Source organism: Mesoplodon mirus (assembly GCF_964341445.2).
Source record: "Mesoplodon mirus genome assembly, chromosome: 1".
Lineage (NCBI taxonomy): Eukaryota > Metazoa > Chordata > Mammalia > Artiodactyla > Ziphiidae > Mesoplodon > Mesoplodon mirus.
In genome coordinates this window covers 206,836,396-206,842,784 of record NC_138976.1, presented here as the reverse complement: position 1 = coordinate 206,842,784, position 6,389 = coordinate 206,836,396, and positions in this window count along the sequence as shown.

Here is a 6,389-nt window from a genome sequence, read left to right as displayed (position 1 = left end):
ATTTTATTCTTTTTGTTGCAATGGTAAATGGGAGTGTTTTCTTGATTTCATTTTCAGATGTTTCATCATTAGTGTACAGGAATGCCAGAGATTTCTGTACATTAATTTTGTATCCTGCTACTTTACCAAATTCATTGATTAGCTCTAGTAGTTTTCTGGTAGCATCTTTAGGATTCTTTATGTATAGTATCATGTCATCTGCAAACAGTGACAGCTTTACTTCTTCTTTTCCAATTTGGATTCCTTTTATTTCCTTTTCTTCTCTGATTGCTGTGGCTAGAACTTCCAAAACTAGGTTGAATAAGAGTGGTGAGAGTGGGCAGCCTTGTCTTGTTCCTGATCTTAGTGGAAATGGTTTCAGTTTTTCACCATTGAGGACAATGTTGGCTGTGGGTTTGTCATATATGGCCTTTATTATGTTGAGGAAAGTTCCCTCTATGCCTACTTTCTGCAGGGTTTTTATCATAAATGGGTGTTGAATTTTGTCGAAAGCTTTCTCTGCATCTATTGAGATGATCATATGGTTTTTCTCCTTCAACTTGTTAATATGGTGTATCACATTGATTGATTTGCGTATATTGAAGAATCCTTGCATTCCTGGAATAAACCCCACTTGATCATGGTGTATGATCCTTTTAATGTGCTGTTGGATTCTGTTTGCTAGTATTTTGTTGAGGATTTTTGCATCTATGTTCATCAGTGATATTGGCCTGTACTTTTCTTTCTTTGTGACATCCTTGCCTGGTTTTGGTATCAAGGTGATGGTGGCCTCGTAGAATGAGTTTGGGAGTGTTCCTTCCTCTGAAATTGTTTGGAAGAGTTTTAGAAGGATGGGTGTTAGCTCTTCTCTAAATGTTTGATAGAATTCGCCTGTGAAGCCATCTGGTCCTGGGCTTTTGTTTGTTGGAAGATTTTTAATCACAGTTTCAATTTCAGTGCTTGTGATTGTTCTATTCATATTTTCTATTTCTTCCTGAGTCAGTCTTGGCAGGTTGTGCATTTCTAAGAATTTGTCCATTTCTTCCAGGTTGTCCATTTTATTGGCATAGAGTTGCTTGTAGTAATCTCTCATGATCTTTTGTATTTCTGCAGTGTCAGTTGTTACTTCTCCTTTTTCATTTCTAATTCTATTGATTTGAGTCTTCTCCCTTCTTTTCTTGATGAGTCTGGCTAATGGTTTGTCAATTTTGTTTATCTTCTCAAAGAACCAGATTTTAGTTTGGTTGATCTTTGCTATCGTTTCCTTCATTTCTTTTTCATTTTTTTCTGATCTGATCTTTATGATTTCTTTCCTTCTGCTAACTTTGGGGGTTTTTTGTTCTTCTTTCTCTAATTGCTTTAGGTGCAGGGTCAGGTTGTTTACTCGAGATGTTTCCTGTTTCTTAAGGTGGGATTGTATTACTATAAACTTCCCCCTTAGAACTGCTTTTGCTGCGTCCCATAGGTTTTGGGCCGTTGTGTCTCCATTGTCATTTGTTTCTAGGTATTTTTTAATTTCCTCTTTGATTTCTTCAGTGATCACTTCGTTATTGAGTAGTGTATTGTTTAGCCTCCATGTGTTTGTATTTTTTACAGATCTTTTCCTGTAATTGATGTCTAGTCTCATAGCATTGTGGTCGGAAAAGATACTTGATATAATTTCAATTTTCTTAAATTTACCAAGGCTTGATTTGTGACCCAAGATATGATCTATCCTGGAGAATGTTCCATGAGCACTTGAGAAAAATGTGTATTCTGTTGTTTTTGGATGGAATGTCCTATAAATATCAACTAAGTCCATCTTGTTTAATGTATCATTTAAAGCTTGTGTTTCCTTATTTATTTTCATTTTGGATGATCTGTCCATTGTTGAAAGTGGGGTGCTAAAGTCTCCAATATGATTGTGTTACTGTCGATTTCCCCTTTTGTAGCTGTTAGTATTTGCCTTATGTATTGAGGTGCTCCTATGTTGGGTGCATAAATATTTACAATTGTTATATCTTCTTCTTGGATTGATCCCTTTATCGTTATGTAGCGTCCTTCTTTGTCTCTTCTAATAGCCTTTATTTTAAAGTCTATTTTGTCTGATATGAGAATTGCTACTCCAGCTTTCTTTTGATTTCCATTTGCATGGAATATCTTTTTCCATCCCCTTACTTTCAATCTGTATGTGTCTCTAGGTCTGAAGTGGGTCTCTTGTAGACAGCATATATATGGGTCTTGTTTTTGTATCCATTCAGCCACTCTGTGTCTTTTGGTGGGAGCATTTAGTCCATTTACATTTAAGGTAATTATTGATATGTATGTTCCTATTCCCATTTCCTTAATTGCTTTGGGTTCGTTATTGTAGGTATATTCCTTCTGTTGTGTTTCTTGCCTAGAGAAGTTCCTTTAGCATTTGTTGTAAAGCTGGTTTGGTGGTGCTGAACTCTCTCAGCTTTTGCTGGTCTGTAAACGTTTTAATTTCTCCATCAAATCTGAATGAGATCCTTGCTGGGTAGAGTAATCTTGGTTGCAGGCTTCTCTCCTTCATCACTTTAATTATGTCTTGCCACTCCCTTCTGGCTTGTAGAGTTTCTGCTGAGAGATCAGCTGTTAACCTTATGGGGATTCCCTTGTGTGTTATTTGTTGTTTTTCCCTTGCTGCTTTTAATATGATTTCTTTGTTTTTAATTTTTGACAGTTTGATTAATATGTGTCTTGGCATATTTCCCCTTGGATTTATTCTGTATGGGACTCTCTGTGCCTCCTGGACTTGATTAACTATTTCCTTTCCCATATTAGGGAAGTTTTCAACTATAATCTCTTCAAAAATTTTCTCAGTCCCTTTCTTTTTCTCTTCTTCTTCTGGAACCCCTATAATTCAAATGTTGGTGCGTTTAAGGTTGTCCCAGAGGTCTCTGAGACTGTCCTCTGTTCTTTTCATTCTTTTTTCTTTATTTTGCTCTGCAGCAGTTATTTCCACTATTTTATCTTCCACCTCACTTATCCATTCTTCTGCCTCAGTTATTCTGCTATTGATCCCATCTAGAGTATTTTTCATTTCATTTATTGTGTTTTTAATCGATGCTTGATTCATCTTTAGTTCTTCTAGGTCCTTGTTAACTGTTTCTTGCATTTTGTCTATTCTATTTCCAAGATTATGGATCTTGGAAATAGAATCTTGGATCAGCTTTACTATCATTATTCTGAATTCTTTTTCAGGTAGACTGCCTATTACCTTTTCATTTGTTACGTCTGGTAGGTTTTTATCTTGCTCCTTCACCTGCTGTGTGTTTTTCTGTCTTCTCATTTTGCTTATGTTACTGTGTTTGGGGTCTCCTTTTTGCAGGCTGCAGATTTGTAGTTCCCGTTGTTTTTGGTGTCTGTTCCCAGTGGCTAAGGTTGTTTCAGTAGGTTGTGTAGGCTTCCTGGTGGGGATGACTAATGCCTGTGTTCTGGTGTTTGAGGCTCGATCTTGTCTTTCTGGTGGACAGGTCCACGTCTGGTGGTGTGTTTTGGGGTGCCTATGGCCTTATTATGTTTTTAGGTAGCCTCTCTGCTAATGGGTGGGGTTGTGTTCCTGCCTTGCTAGTTGCTTGGCATAGGGTGACCAGCACTGTAGCTTGCTGGTCAATGACTGAAGCTGGGTGCTGGTGTTGAGATGGAGATCTCTGGGAGATTTTCGCTGCTTGATATTATGTGGAGCTGGGAGGTCTCTTGTGGACCCGTGTCCTGAAGTTGGCTCTCCCACTTCAGAGGCACAGCACTGACTCCTGGCTTCAGCACCAAGAGCCTTTCATCCACCCGGCTCAGAATAACAGGGAGAAAAAGCAGAAAGAATTAGTAGAAGAAAGAAAGACAGAGGGAAAGAAAGGAAGAAGGGAAGAAAGGAAGGAAGGAAGGAAGAAAGAAAGAAAGGGAGGAAGGAAGGAAGAAAGAATGAAAGGAGGGAAGGAGGGAGGAAGGATGGAAAGAAAGAAAGAAAGAAAGGAGGGATGGAGGGAGGAGTGAAAGCAAAAGGAAGAGTGAATGGAAGAAGGGAGGGATGGAGGGAGGAAGGAAAGAAAGAAAGAAAGACAGGAGGGAGGGAGGGAGGAAGGAAAGTAAAAGAAAGTGGAAAGAAGGGTGGGAGGCAGGGAGGGAGGAAAGAAAAAGAAAGAAAGAAAGGAGGAGCAGAAGGAGGGAGGGAGGTAGGGAAGGTAGGAAAAAAAGAAAGATCAGGTAAAGTAAAATAGAATAAAGTATGAAATATAGTAGTGTTATTAAAATTAAAAAGTAATTATTGAAAAAAAACGGACAGATAGAACCCTGGGACATATGGTGGAAGCAAAGCTATACAGAGAGAATCTTACACAGAAGATTACACATACACATTCACAAAAAGAGAGCAGGGGGAAAAATCAAAAATCTTGCTCTCCAAGTCCACCTCCTCAATTTGGGATAATTCGTTGTAAAAAGAGGAAAAGGGCAAGAAGTCTGAAATCTTGCTCTCTAAGTCCACCTCCTTAATTTGGGATAATTCGTTGTAAAAAGATGAAAAGGGGGGAAAGTCTTAAATCTTGTCCTCAAAGTCCACTTCCTCAATTTGGGATGATTCGCTGTCCATTCATGCACTCCACAGACACAGGGCACATCAAATGGACCGTGAAGCTTTAATCCGCTGCCTCGGAGGCTGCACAGAGAGATTTCCCTTTCTCTTCTCTGCTCTCACAGCTCCCGGGTCTCAGCCTTGGACCTGGCCCCGCCTCTGCGTGTAGGTCGCCGGAGGGCGTCAGTTCTTCACTCAGACAGGACGGGTTTAAAGAAGCCGCTGATTCGGGGGCTCTGGCTCACTCAGGCAGAGGGGAGGGAGGGGCGCGCAGTGTGGGGCGGGCCTGCGGCGGCAGAGGCCGGCATGACATTGCAGCAGCCCGAGGCGCTCCGTGCGCTTTCTCAGAATAGCCGTCCCCGGGTCCCGGGAACCCGGCAGTGGCGGGGTGCAAGCCCCCCCGGAAGGCGGGGCGGACAGTGACCCGCGCTCGCACACAGGCCCTGCGGCGGCGGCAGCAGCAGCAGCCCCAGCGTCCCACGCCCGTCTCCGAGGTCCGCGCCTGTCTCCGGCGCTTCCCCAAGCAGCCCTCTTAATGCCCTCTCCTCGCGCACCAGGAAACAAAAGGGAAAAAAGTCTCTTGCCTCTTCAGCAGCTCCAGACCCTTTCCCCGGACTCCCTCCGGGCTAGCCGTGGTGCACTAACCCCTTCAGGCTCTCTTCCTGCCGCCAGCCCCAGTCCTCTCCCTGCGCTCTGACTGAAAGCCGATACCCGAGCCTCAGCTCCCAGCGCCCCCGCCACGGCGGCCGAGCAGACAAGCCTCTCGGGCTGGTGAGTGCCTAAGGGCACCGATCCTCTGTGCCGGAATCTCTCCGCTTTGCCCTCCACACCCCTGTTGCTGTGCTCTTCTCCGCTACTCTGAAGCTTTCCCCCTCCGCCACCTGCAGTCTCCGCCCGCGAAGGGGCTTGTAGTGTGTAGAAACCTTCCCTCCTTCACGGCTCCCTCCCACTGGTGCAGGTCCCGTCCCTATCCTTTTGTCTCTGTTTATTCTTTTTTCTTTTGCCCTACCCAGGTATGTGGGGAGTTTCTTGCCTTTTGGGGGGTCTGAGGTCTTCTGTCAGCGTTCAGTAGGTGTTCTGTAGGAGTTGTTCCACGTGTAGATGAATTTCTGATGTATCTGTGGGGAGGAAGGTGATCTCCGCATCTTACTCTTCCGCCATCTTCCTCCGGGGTCCGATTTTTCTAATAGGAATAAAATTTTTCAATTTTTAGAATGGTCATACTAGCAGGGATATGAACAGTTTGTCAAAATTTAGATTGTCACACTTATGGTGTTATGGCATTAACTGGAAGAAAAAAGTATAAAGTCCTGATATAATGGTGAGACAGTTGAGATATGGATGCATATAGATTCAAGTAGTATTAAAGAAGCACAATAAAATTTGGTGGCAGCTTGGATAATTTAAAGATGACCTTAAGTTTCTGGTTTAGGTGACTGAGTAGATGGTGAGAAGTTCCACTGATATAAGAAATGCAGTATAACTTGTTTGTCATAGTAGAAGAATAGATGACAATTCAGCTGGAATCTCTGAGATTTGAGATGTCAGAGTGATATTTTAGTGGCAATGTTCATCTAGCTATCACGGAATATCAAGTATGCTTCTAAAATTAGGATAAAGATGCCAGACTGAAGTTAAAGAAGTATGAGGTATTGCCTGTGAAAGTATGTTCCATGGTAGTAGTGGAGGGAGATGGATGGAATCCTTTGGAACAGGAGCAATTATAAAGTAGACAGACATAAAGAAGCTAGCAAAGATAATCAAGACAGAAAAATGAGAGGTGTAAAGATAATCATAAACACAGAGCTCATGGTCTTCATTCGTAAATATGAAGAGAAAA